This window comes from Vombatus ursinus, unplaced genomic scaffold, assembly GCF_900497805.2.
Source record: "Vombatus ursinus unplaced genomic scaffold, bare-nosed wombat genome assembly UNPS02014807.1, whole genome shotgun sequence".
NCBI lineage: Eukaryota > Metazoa > Chordata > Mammalia > Diprotodontia > Vombatidae > Vombatus > Vombatus ursinus.
This window is the reverse complement of record NW_020954585.1, coordinates 56,295,384-56,307,768: the sequence shown is the minus strand read 5'-3', so window position 1 is coordinate 56,307,768 and position 12,385 is coordinate 56,295,384. Positions and strand designations below refer to the sequence as shown.

Here is a 12,385-nt window from a genome sequence, read left to right as displayed (position 1 = left end):
ACTTAATTAGTAATAGAAATCTATCTTACCCAACAGGGAAGTAGTTGAAATAATTAATAACTTCAGCAAAGTTGCAAGCTATAAAATAGGTCCACATAAATCAATAGCATTTCTACATGCTACCAACAAAACCCAGCAGGAAGTGATAGATAGAAAAAAGAAATTCCACTTAAAATAACTGAAGACAATATAAAATACTTGGGAATCTATCTTCCAAGACAAATCCAGGAATTATATGAACATAATTACAAAATAATTTTCACAGAAATAAAGACAGATCTAAACAATTAGAGAAGTATTAATTGCTCATGTATAGGCTGAACCAATATGATAAAATGACAATTCTTGCTAAGCTAATTTACTTACTCAGTGCCATATCAAACTACCAAGAAATTATTTTATAGAACTAGAAAAAATAGTAACAAAATTCATTAGGGACAGCTAGTTGCGCAATGGATAGAGCACCAGCCCTGAAGTCAGGAAGACCTGAGTTTAAATGTGGTCTCAGACCAAACACTTGACACTTACTAGCTGTGTGACCCTGGGCAAGTTACTTAGCCCCAGTTGCTTAAAAAACAAAAAAAATTCATCTGGAAGAACAAAAGGTCAAGAATGTCAAAGGAATCAATGAAAAAAAGGGTTAAAGAAGGTGGCCTAAAGTCCCATATTTCAAAGTATATTACAAAGTGGTAATCATCAAAACAATCTGCTACTGGCTAAGACATAGAGTGGTAGACCAATGGAATAAATTAGGTACACAACAGCAAATGACCATAGTAATTTTGTGCTTGATCCAAGCTTTTGGGGTAAAAACTCACCATTTGACAAAAATTGCTGGGAAAACTGGAAATGACCAATATCTCACACTGTATATCAGGATAAGATCAAAATGGATAAATGATTTATACATGAAGTATGATATCATAAATTAGGAGAGCATGGAAAAATGTACCTCTCAGATCTATGGATAAAGGAAGAATTTATGACCAAACAAGACATAGACAGAGCATTATGGGATATAAAATGGATAATTTTTATTACATTAAATTAAAAAGATTTTACATAAACAGAACCAGTGCAGTCAAGATTAAAAAAAAAAAGCAGAAAACCAGAAACAAAATTTTGTAACAAGTTTTTTTCTGATAAAGGCTTTATTTTTCAAATATATAGAGAACTGAGTCAAATTTATAAGAATACAAGTCATTCTCCAATTGATAAATGGCCAAAGAATATGAACAGGAAGCTTTCAAAGAAGAAATCAAAGCTATAGTCATATGAAAATATGCTCTTAATCACTATTGATTAGAGAAATGCAAATTAAAACAACTCTGAGATAACACCTTATACTTACCAGATCAGCTAAAGAAGAATGACGAATATTGAAAGAAACATGACAAATATCAGAAGGAATGTAAGAAAATCATGATACTAATGCTCTGTTGGTGGAGTTGTAAACTGATCCAACCATTCTCAAGAACAATATGGAATTATGCCCCCAAAGTTTATTCAACTGTACATACCTTTTAACCCAGCAATACAACTAGTAGGTCTATATCCTAAAGAGATCAAAGAAAAGGGAAAAGCACCTATTTGTACAAAAATATTTATAGCAGCTCTCTTTGTGGTGACTGAATCCTAAATTGAAGGGGGATGCCCATCAATTGGGGAATGGATGAACAAGTTGTGGTATATGATTATGATGGAATACCAGTGTGCCATAAAGAATGATGAGCAGGATGCTTTCAGAAAAACCTGGGAAGACTTATGTGAAATGATGCAAAATGAAGAGAACAGAGTCAGGAGAACACTGTACACCATAACAGCAACATTGTAAGGATGATCAATTGTGAATGACTTAGCTCTTTTAATCACAACAGTGACCCAAAACAATTCCAGAGGACCCATAATGAAAGATGCTATCCATCACCAGAGAGAAAACTGATGAACTCTGAATTCAGAGTTAAGCTTACTTTTCTTCACTTTATTTTTGTTGTTTTGTTTGGTTTGTGTTTCTTTTGCAACGTGGCTAATATGGAAATATGTTTTGTATGATTTCGCAGTTATAATTGACATCAAATTGTTAGCCTTCTCAAAAAAAGGAAGGACCGAGAAGGATGGAGAAAATTAGAAACATGATTTTTTTAAATGGGTGTTAAAATTTTTACATGTAATTGAAAAATATTTAGCAAAATAAAAGTAATTGAAAGTTTAAAAAATGAATGTGAGCATCAAGAAGAAACTTGGGATTATTTAAAACACAGAATAATTTCCCAAACATAATCCAAACAGGCATTTCTGGGCCTTCTTCAATGCCAGCCCAAGATAAAAATAAATCAAAAGAATGTGAGCTCCTAGAGAAAGGAACTATTTTCTTTTTTTGTCTTTGCCATTCCAGAGCCTAACCCCCAGTAATTGTCACAGAACAGTTTATTAAGAAATGCTTGTTGAATTGAATTAAATAAGAGAATACATTTTACTCCTACCTTAGAGAAAATATGAGGATATACCTTCCTTACTTTTACAGCCTCCAGGCTACAAGTTTATATATATACATACATATATATATATTTTTTACTTTTAATATTTTTTAACCCCAAAAAGAGTTACAACTAACATTCATTTTAATGGCATTTCACCCCAGATAAAAATATTGAAGATGGGTAGTCACATTCCTTCTTAGGAAACCCTTGACAAGGATCTCAAAGGCACAGTTAAGTTGATTAGATGAACATGTTCAAAAGCAGTATTTTCAGAAACAAGATCACAGACTAAGTGGTATTTTCCTGAAATAAAATTATTCTCTTCATTTCTTCATCCTTAACTTGATGCTTCAAAAAATCCATAATTTCATCCACATATATACTCCCCTCTAAACCTTACTGGACATATTCATGAGTTTGTCAGCCGAAAGAAATATTCATGACCTGTTGGCATATTTCTGATAATGAGACGCTTCATTCTTTCCTTGGCTTCCCTTTTTGGATGATAAGCACACAGATCTTTACCAGTTCATAACCAAAAGTCATTCCAGGTCATTAAATGAGAGTTTGCATTCTCTATTGAAATGACCTTCAAGAACCCAGGATTATCTTTATTCTTTGAATAAGGCATCTGAGGAGGACTTTAGTGGATATTCTCTATGCTATAAATTGACATGTAGGGTCATTAAATGCAAGAGCAAATTTGATACTTACTACTCAAGCTTCAAACATAGCAACATGATACCATGGAAGGAGCTCCGTCTCTTGGAGTCTAAGGACTTTAAGTTCCCAACCTGCTCTAAAATTACAATCTGTTGCGATACTGAGTGAGTCACACAAACTGAGGGGTTGGACTAGGTGACTTGAGAGGTCACTTATAGCTCTGGATCCATGATCGTATTATTCATGGTGGCTGAGATGACTAAATTCAATTCTACAAGTATGAATTACACATCTATTATGCGCTAATTGCTGTACTAGGTGTTGGAGATACAAAGAAAAAGCCAAAAAGTACCCGTCCTCAAGGTGCTCACATTCTATTGAATCAGAGTTATAGTTCTATATCTTTCCTGTTTTGTTTTGTTTTTAAATCACATCTATATTGCACTTTATCCATAGAAAAAGTACCTCTGTATTTTTTAGACTAAACAAATATTTCTGGTTGCACACATGAATCCCTTACAGAGATGGATTTTGTGGGTATCTAGGGTTTGGTGCATGCACAGACTCCATTGGCTTGCTGTGTTGATGCAATTTTCCCAGGTGGAGAAACTAGGAAACCCGCTTCCTGGAAAGTCATGATGATATGAGAGGGAGGGAGGTACCTTGGAGGGACTGTGGAACATGCAAGGACATTCTGTGACAGTTTCTGGTTGATTAACCATGGTTTGAAGAGGAGGCTCTTTGACTGTGGAGACATTCAAAAAGGCTTGTCAGTTTGAACTACTTCTTCCTGTACCCAGTCAGTGACTCCTTTGACCACAGCATCTGGTGAGAGACAAGCTATAAGAGGAGAAGTTCTAGGGCCTTTTCCTCTCTGAGAAATGGGTCATGGTCCTTGGATTCTGTACTAGGTGAACAGAGTAGAGCTTCTGGGACCTTGTGAACTTCAGAAGGTCCGGAGGGAGATTCTGTATCATCACTCCAGGATCCAGAGGGTGCTTCCATGACTCTCCATTCAGGTTGGATTTTTCAGATACACAAGTATTAATGCCCAGAGGAGCAAGGAGTGAAGCCAGAGGAAGCTTACACAAGGAATCATCCAGCTGTCACATCACATATGGACATTAATTTAGTGTGATCAGGAGTCTATAAGAACTCCAACTTCCCCCCATAACAAGGTGAATAAGAGGAGAGTATGTCCCCAAGATGGTAATGGAAAGTGTCGATACTTTGCTTTTGCTATATCTTTAAAGTAAAAGCTACCTAATAAATGGTTACATGGAACACAGCTTATTCACTGGCCCCTAACACAGGAGGGACACAACCTGAGTAGGGCTGATGGTAGGAAAGAAGAGACACTCCCCCAGCCTCTCCAAATATTCTAGAACCTTGAGGCGGGAAAGTAGCAGTCTGAGTCTAAGAGAATAAGGTACAGCAATATTTACCACAGATACATTTTTTTCACTCTTCCTTTTTTTTTTAATTTCTGAAATGTGTTCAATTGTTGGCTTAAAGAGCTCTTGTCCCTGAAGTATGAAGCAATTCCATTAACTACCTGAGATGACCGTGACTTATGACTGAAATGAAAAAAGTCGTAAAGTTTTACTTTGCTCAAAGTTCAATTCTATAAACGTTTATAAAGTGCTTACTATGTGCAAGGCACTGGTCTAGGCCCTGGGGAAATAAAGCCAAAAATCAAACAGTTGTTCATTCAAGCAGCTTACCTTCTGCCTCTTGACTAATTTTCAGAAGAAGTGCTTGAGGGGATAAGGAAGGATCTCATACAAAAGGTCACACTTGACCTGTGTTTTGAAGGATAGTAAAATACCATGCCACTAGGTGGGGAGTTATGAAGGAAGAGCAAGGTAAGTCCCTGGATCTGCCCCGGGAACTAAATTTATCAATGATTCTAATGCAGACTCAGACAGCCCATAAAAAGAGTAATTGAGCTCTGATATTTGTAACTGTCAATTTCCCTTGCTTCTAATAGCTTGAACACAACCCAAAGTCTCATTCATTCTTCAGGTTTTAGGGGGCTACAGCTCTTCCATGGTTTCCCATTGAATACAAGCCTGACCTTGGAGGCCATCCAAACAGCCCAACCCAGCAAGAAAATTCCTAATTCCATGCCCGGATTTCCTCATTCCCTGTGACTCAGTGCTTGACTGGGGTCATTTAGGGTTCTGCACTTCTGAAAGGTAAAATGTAGAATTTAAAATGTCTATCTCATATGATTAGGAAATATCCCTATTTTAATTGTCATTGGTGGGTGTGAGTGTCCTGAGTACGCAGGAAGCCTGGAAAGTGACTAATTATTGACTTTAGAGTTTTAAATACTAGGTTTTGTTGGAAAGTTGGGATGTTGTGGCTTTCTATTTTTGGAGGGGCACATTATGGCCTAACTAGTGTTGTGTGGGCCCCCAAGGACTGACCTGAGACATTTAATTGTATGCCTTCAACTCAAGCGTGTCAGACTCACGATCAGGCAAGGTACAGACTGTGCCTAATCATTGTGTAACAAAATTACTAGGGGATAGATTAAGGTACAGCTTGGCCGAAGCACCCTCAAGCCATTCCTATTTTTTCATTCCCTAGCATTTCTACCAGGTGTTCTAGCCTGAACCTATAGTTTCTTCACTTTGGAGAATCGAAACCTACCTTTTTTTTTTTAACTATTATTCTTTCCTATAGTGTATTAGTTTTACTATGTGTTAAACTTAATGTAATAATACAATATTGACCTGGTTTTTTTTCAATGTCCCTTTCTGAAATGGTGTAGAAATCAATGAAATTAAAAACTGCTGCAGCTTTAATTGATTTACCCCACAATTTGCTCTATCTATTTATCCTTCAAAGCCCAGCTCAAGTACTATCTTTGAGAAGCCTTCCCAGAGGAAGTAGTGAATACATATTAATCCTGTTCTTCTCTAATGTCTGACACAATTTAACCATCAATTTATGCTATCATCTTTCTTCTCTTCCTCTCCCTAGCTAGAACCACTCAGAACATATCTGGACCACTTGACTGCTCACAAAGCTTCAATGAGATGGAATTCACCAGCTTTATTTACTTGAATGAGAGGGACACCACCTCTTCCACGTGCACACCCACTGTCTCCTAAAGAACTCCAGGCCTTACTGACTGCCCTAATTCTACATTCTATAGACCTTTGGTGCTGTCATCTGACCTAGTCTTGTAACTTCAGGATCTTTGAGCCTTGACATCAGTCCCTTTGCTATATCTTTAGGACATAGGAACCAAGGTGGGAAATGATGAGGTGGATGTCCTGCTCATCCCACTTAAATGGTGAAAGATATGTGCTCTTTCAATAACTCTGCATCTGAACTTCCTTTTATGTGTTATTCCCCCTGCCCCCCCAAAAGTTGAAGCCCCTTGAGAATAAGGAATGTATAGACTTTTCTATTTGTATCCCCACTATTTGGGATGGTGTTTGGCACTTAGCATATGCTTAATAAAGGATTTTTCAATTTGCCCCTCCTTCCCTCCATCCCTTCTTTTTTTCCTTTCTTTATTCCTCCCTCCCTCCCTCCCTTCCCTCCTTCTTTCTTTCTTGAGTATGACCTGCCTTCATGTAAGCATATTGAGGCCAAGGACCATATCTGCTACTTTTTTTCTAGTTCCCTAGATGGCCTAATATTAATAAAAGTAGGCACTGAGTGACTAAAGGAATGCTGAGACCTGCCTGTGCTCCCATAAGAGCCCACCTGGCTATTTTCCTGGATTTCATTATCTCCAGAAACTCATCATTCTTCAAGATGACATCAGATTTGAAACTAATACCTCTTCAGTATTCCCTGCCCCTGGAGCCCCTGCCTTCCTCTGATTGGATAGGGTAGAGTGTAGACATCAGAGAGTTCCTCCCAGATCCTTCGCCATTTAAGAAGGGGCACTCAGTCTATTCATCTCATCATTTCCCACTCTGACCGTAGGACTTCATAATACCCACTCCTGCCCTAGCCAAGGGTACCCTCCTCCACCTACAATTTCAGCTTCTTTTTGTGTGCTGTCTTCCTCCTTCCATAATGAGCTCCTTGAGTGCAAGGATTGTGTTATTCTTTTCCTTTTATTTCCCAGTGCTTAGCACAATGCCCAGAATATGGTAGATACTTGATAAATGTTTGTTGACTATTGACCATAAGAATAAGCCTCTTTTGTTACTGGAGAGTTTCCAGGCCCCATTCCCTACTTCATAAATGGAATCATTATTCACAACCAATTCACCACTAATTCTCATCCTCCTTGACTTGTCTGGGACGAGGATGCAATGCCTACAGAACGGAGAAATTTTTTAGGCAGCATGGTACAGGGAAAAAACACTGATCTAGAGGACCTGGGCTCCACTCTCACCTTGATGTTTGGTACCGATGAGATATATTGGTCAATTCACTTGATCTTTCTGGTCCTTGGCTTCCTTCTCTATTAAGTGAGGGGGTTGGAATTGGTAGTTTCTGAGGTCCCTCACAATTTTAGACTGTGATCTCATGACCTACCAGCATATCATTGGAAGGAGCACTTGCTTCCAGGGAACTGATTGTTTATTTCCATAGTTCTTTGAAAAGCAAGCAACTTATTTTTTGGCTCTGAGCTCAGATTTCAAAACCTCCCCTTGAGGAAAATACCTTTTCCTATGCAGATCAGCACCCATTTTATAATTGATTACTTAGTGGATTCTTGTTCTGAGATGTTAAATGAATTGTCTGGGGTCTCACAGATGAAAGCACTGGATTCAAAGCTGCCTCTCCAGATGTGCTTGCCAGGTGGTGTTGGGGATCATTGTAGTGACATCCTGTGATACTTCATGAAGCCCTTGTCATTCAGTTGTACCCTATTTGTCATGACCCCATGGACCGAACTGTCCTTTGAGTTTTCTTCGCAAAGATCCTGGAAGGGTTTTCTGTTTCCTTCTCCAGTGGATTAAGGTTGCAGATATCTTGTTTGAAACTGCTCAAAATGCATGGATCAGTTTTGACACCATGTGTGGCATGTCTTATACAGCTTTGCCTTTGGCAACAGTCATCTGCTCAACCAACCAGATTCTGATGCTTATTCAAAGGAAAGAGACAAGATTATGGTACTAAACATCTCATAGAAGGAACTGTTAATCCAGGAGAAACATGGTAACCAGTGGTTCTAGTATCTGGGAAACTGTTGAGCTCCTTCAGAGGGTAAGTTTCAAAGTCACAAATGTCATCATGCTGCTGGACAGAGAACAGGGAGGCAGCCAAGTTGCAAGAGCAGACATTCGCTTACATTCTGTGTGTACCTTGTCAAAGATCCTAGTGATTCTTGAGAGACAAAAAAGATTGATGCTGAGATGGTTGGGAAAGTGAAGACATTTATTCAGGACAATCTTTGTAATTGCTGAACAGAATGGTACAGTACCTGCAAAGGAAACTCTCAAAGAACTTAGTTTTGGCATGCCTGCCCAGCTCCCTGGAACTCATCCTATTGCATCAAGACTTCTCAGGCTTATGGAAAAGAAGCAAACCAACTTGTGTCTTTCTGCTGATATTACTGAGGCCAAAGAGCTGTTGCAACTGGCAGCCACTTTTGGTCCCAGCATCTGGGTGCTCAAGACTCATGTAGATATTCTGAATGACTTCAGTCTGGATATCATGGAGGAATTGAAAGCTCTAGCAGAATTCCATAAGCTCTTAATATCTGAAGACTGAAAATTTGTTGATATAGGAAAAACAGTGAAAAAAATATCAAGATGGTATTTTCAAAATAGCTTCCTGGGCAGATCTAGTAAATGCCCATATGGTGCCAGGCTCAGGAGTTGTGAAAGGCCTGAGTAAAGTGGGGGTGCCAATGCACTGAGGCTGCCTCTTGATTACAGAGATGAGCTCCTCTGGGTCTTTTGGCTACTGGCAACTACACAAAAGAAACTGTGGAAATGGCTGAGGAACATTCAGAGTTTGTAATTGGTTTTATTTCTGGTTCAAGAGTAAGCAAGAAACCAGAATTTGTTCGCTTGACTTCAGGTGTCCAAATACAAACTGGAAGGGATAATCTTGGAGAGCAGTATAACAGCCCACAAGAAGTTATTGGGAAAAGAGGTTCTTACATCATCATTGTGGGCCATGGGATATTAACAGCCTCCAAATCATCTAGAAGCAGCTGAAATGAACAGAAAAGCTGCCTGGGAAGACTACTTGACTAGACTTGGTGTTTGAGTCTCTCAAAGACACTTTTTTTTTTATTTCTTAAAACATTTCCACTTGAATTCTTTGACCTCACATTAACCATACCACAAAATCAAAGTTGCAAAGACTAGGGAAGTATTTAATGACTCGAAGACACTCCATGGTAATAAATGCTTTCTAAAACATGGTTTTCTTTTGACTGACATTTTCTAGGGAAGCCACAGAATCTGTTCCACCTTCCTTTCACTAACAGAGAAGTTAACTCCCTATTATGGCAAAAAAGCCTAGTTGAAAGGCTTAGATTGTCATCAAAACCCTTTTATACTTGAATGTGTGTATTTTTGTAGAAGAAGTGCTCTGATTTATTCCTTTTTAAAAGACATTAATATTTTGTTGATGCTTTTTTTTACATCAAAAACACTTCTCAATCACCTCCCTTGTCATAAAGAATTATAGTTAAGCAAAACAAACTGCACTGACCATTTCATATGCCAAGGCTACCACTGACTACTGAGAGAAAAAGAGGTATGCTTCATTGTCAGTTTTCTATAGTCAGAATCGGTCTTTTTATTAAGTACAGTTCTAATGCCTTTTATTGTTACTTTCTTTCATGTTATTATCATTGTATAAATTGTGCTCTTTGCTATATGCACTCTGCATTCATTCTTATCAGTCTACCATCTGTGGAACCCTTTCCTCTATCTTTGGCTTTGGGTTATATGACCAGTAGAGGTATCCCTGGGTCAGAGAATGTGGACAATTTAGTGACTTTGAAGAGACACATACTTTTTTCAAATATGTAACAAAACAACAGCTTGTTAGTAGCAATAAATTAAAGTACAATATGATGATTTTCTTTCTTGACCCTGGGGCAGAAGGGCACTTATTTCCTCCCATTTTATAATCATCCTTTCAATGAAGCACCTTTTTTTAAACATTATCATTAAACAAACTCCTTTATCAGGAGGAAAGTCAATATCCTATAATCCATAAAAATAATTATCTGGCTGTGGTAAGAGCAATATCCTAACCCTTCCTCCAAGGAGGTTAGCAAGTTTTTCCTTAAAAAGTGTTGAGACATGATTGACTCAGGATATCACCAGGGCACAAAGCATCCTTGAGGAGTCTGGGGACTCTCACATGCTTGGCTGGTGAATTACAACTGAAACTTTGTTCAGCTGAATCAACTCAAGGGGCTTTCAATGTCTATCTTTATTGAATATGTCCTGCCATGGCTAAATACATTTTTTTTTTTTGCTAACTGTTAAAAAAAAAGAAAGAAAGAAAAGCAAACAGTTGCCAAATTTCATCATTATAATGAACATTGCCACAAACAAGACTTAATATGTAAATCCAAGATCTTTTCTAAGTCAAAGAGAAATGTACCCAGTGTTACCATGACAGAGGTAGGATTTGAACCCAGGACTCCATCTACTATGATAGGCTGACTCATGTCAGCAGATAATTAAACAAATATAAAGCCAGAGAGAAATAAGACCCATGAAGCAAATTACTGTCTAGCTTGACCTCTCAGAATTCTCAGCCCATTTTGAATATCAAGGGTCACTGTTAACTGAGGATGGAGAGAGGCAAAAAGAAGTCTTTTCTGTTCTTCTTCATTAATGCTTTTCTCCCTCTTTAAATTATCTTATATTTATTTTCTTCTAAAAGATATATGTTATATCCCCCAGTTACATTTAAGTTCCTAGAAGACAGTGGTTTTGTATTTTCTGTTTTAAGTTTTGCCTTTATCTCTGCAGGGAGAGGAATAAGCATTTATATTGTACCTGCTATGTGCTGGACACTGGGCTAAATATTTTACAAATATTATCTCATTTTATCCTCACAAAAATCTTGTAAGTTATAGGCAACTATTATCCCCATTTTACAGTTGAGGAAACTGAAACAAACACAGGTTAAGTAACTTGCCCACAGTCATATAGCTAGTAAGTATCTGGGGCTAAATTTGAACTCAGGGCCTCCTAACTGCAAGGTCAGTGCTCTATCCTTTATGACACCAGTTGTCTCCAGCACACAGTACACATTACTGTGTCTTACACATAGTAAGTGCTTAATAAATGTGTGTTCAATTGAATTGACAGTAAAGTGAATTGCTTTGGAAAATCTGAAAGCATATTAAGGAAAAAACAAGAAGGCATAGACTACTGCAAACTTAGGATAGAGTACTGGCCCTGAAGTCAGGAGGACCTGAGTTCAAATTTGGCCTCAGACCAAACATTTGATACTTACTAGCTGTGTGACCCTGGGCAAGTCACTTAACCCCAATTGCCTAAAAAAAAATGCTTCTAAGTGCTACGCATGAAAAATAATGTCACTGGATATAGTGGCTCATGACTGTAATCCTTGGTACTGGAGAGGCAAAGAAAGATAGATCATTTGAGTTCCAGAGTTCTGAACTGCAGTCAGACTAAAACCTATTTGGTTGCAGTACTGTGTGGCACCATTATGATGAACCTCCCGATCCCCCAGAGCAAAGGGCTGCCAGACTGACTAGAGAGGAGTAAACTGGGCCAGGTTGGAAAAACAGCAGGTAAAACTTTCATGCTGATCAATGTTGGTATCAGTCAATAATTCACATCATTACAAAGCTGTAATTGTCGAAACAATTTGGTACTGGGTAAGAAATAGAGAGACTGATCAGTGGAAGATATTAGGCTCACAATATATGGAAGCAAATAAATATAGTAACCTAGTGATTAATAAACCCAAAGATCCCAGCTATTGGAACAAGAACTCACTATTCAGCAAAAACTATTGGGAAAACTGGAAAGTAGTCTGGCAGAAACTAGATATAGACTGATATCTCAAATTAAGCTCAAAATGGGTACATGATTTTGACACATAGGGTGACATTGTAAGCAAATTAATGGAACGTGGAAAAAATTACCTGGAAAATCTATGAATAGGGGAAAAGTTCATGACCAAACAAGAGATAGAGAGGTTCACAGAAAGTAAAATGGACAATTTTTATTACATAAAAATAAAGTTTTCGCATAAACTAAACCCATGCAGATAAGAAATTTTTAAAAGGTAGAAAGTGGGAAAAATCTTTG

General features: G+C 37.9%; 1 pseudogene; it reads left to right on the top strand.

The window, feature by feature from the left end:
- The window catches only part of LOC114052181, a 25,763-nt pseudogene extending 16,422 nt beyond the window's left edge, over positions 1-9,341 (top strand).
- Positions 9,342-12,385: the final 3,044 nt, after the last annotated feature.